Genomic DNA, 1,966 nt, shown 5'->3' with positions numbered 1-1,966 from the left:
CTCCTCTCCCTAACAGCTCCAAGACCCACTCCTCTCCCAACTTCTCCAACATCCATCCCCTTCCTCCCCAATCCTTCCAACTTTGTGTCTCCACCCCCTCCTTTAAATTACTCTCCAAGTCCAGTTTGTGTTGCCCAGATATTCACGGGTGTGGGGCCTCCCACTGGAGTGTGATTCACTTATCGAGGGCCACACCCTTGAAGAAAACCCTCTCTCCCTTTCCTAGAAGCTATTGGCTGTCAGTAGCTCCTTAGCTAGAGGTGGGGGCTCATGTGCCCCTCCCTGCTGTGGGTTAGAATGTTGATACCGGTCTTGTGCAGGCACACGGTGTTGCTTGTGAGTTCAGTGGTCCTGTTGTGTTTTGAAGATACTGTTTCACTCTGATCCTTTCAAACCTCTGGTTCCTATAACCTTTCTGTCCTCTGAGCCTTGGTGGATGATGGTGATAGGGATGTCCCATTTATGGCTGAACATCTTACTGACGCTTAGCTGTAATTTGACCAGTTGTGAGTTTCTGCATTAATCTCCATCCACTGTGCTAAGGGACTCATCTGATAAAATCTGACAGCAGCACCAATCTGTGGGGGGCAGAGAGAAGAATTTAGAGGCCAGTTTGATGCTATGTCTACTTAGCAACATAATAGCAGTGAGTTCAACTTGGTGCCATGATCTCTCCAACCAGAGACAAGATTTGGCAAGATTTACAGCACCAAGCATGTATTTCCTCCTGTGGAGTGGGCCTGAAGTTCAATCAGAAAGTTGTTGGTTACCACCATGTCTTAGGGTTTTCATTGTTCTGAAGAGACACCATGACCATGGCAACTCTTAGAAAAAAAACCATTTAATTGGAGTAGCTCATTTACAGTTTCAGAGGTTCAGTCCATTATCATCATGACAGGGAGCAGGGAGGCATGTAGGCAGATGTGGTTCTGAAGCTGAGAGTGCTTTGACCAGAAGGCAGGAGGAAGTCAACTGATGGTTGCCCTCAGGGAAGCACGATCAAAAGAGACCTCAAAGCCCAACCCCACAGTAACACACTTCCTTCAATAAGGCCACACCTCCTAATAGTGCCACTCCCTTTGTGGGCCATTTTCTTTCAAACCATCACACACATAGCATTCATGTCACTATTGCACATGGGCATATCCTGCCATGGTGATCCTTGTTACAGCTCACAGGCCTCAGAGTTGGGTAAGACTTTTGATTATTGCCTCCTCTCCACAGGAGCTTACATAGCATCTTCCAGTACTATGAAAACTAGCCTAGTCAGGAGAAGGCTTGCTGGTCAGTATCAACTTGACTTCCCCATATCTCATGACTAAAGTGTGTAGTGCCTTCAGCAACGGGTTCTTACCATCAAGTTCTGCTGGACATCTCAGAGCATAGGCAATAACTTTTGAATACTTTTATAACTGCCTTGTGTAGGCTTCCTAACAGATTTATGAGAGGTAAAATAAGTAATTCATGATTAGCCATTATGATGTTAAGGTTTTTTGCTGAGAACTATATGTGTGAAGTTCTTTGCCTGTAAATTCCTTCACTTCTCATAATTCCTCCACAAAACAATATTCTCATCAGTCTCATTTTAGGGATAAAGAAACCAAGAACCAGGATTGAAGTGGTCTGCACAAGGTCACACAGCTGTAAGGGCTAGTCGGTATCTGTAAACTTGGGCATATCAGATGATCTTCACTTATTGTTCACATCATTTTTTCAGAGAAGGGAAAAACTTACTGGTTTAACATAGAAGTGCCCTATAGCACAAATTAAATCAGTATGCCTCAACACCTGCATTTGCATAGATTCCCAAACCTATACTCTTTACATCTGAGTTATTGTTCAGGAAGTTTCTGTGGCATCCAAAGGTGCAGAAAGACTCCATGGGACAAGAACACATGCTGGTAAATCCAGTGAAAATGAAGCACCCACATACACCATCTGCCATGCAGTAGGTCTAGAATTGGGA

This window comes from Cricetulus griseus, chromosome 2 (assembly GCF_003668045.3).
Source record: "Cricetulus griseus strain 17A/GY chromosome 2, alternate assembly CriGri-PICRH-1.0, whole genome shotgun sequence".
Taxonomy (NCBI): domain Eukaryota; kingdom Metazoa; phylum Chordata; class Mammalia; order Rodentia; family Cricetidae; genus Cricetulus; species Cricetulus griseus.
This window is presented reverse-complemented; position numbering follows the sequence as displayed.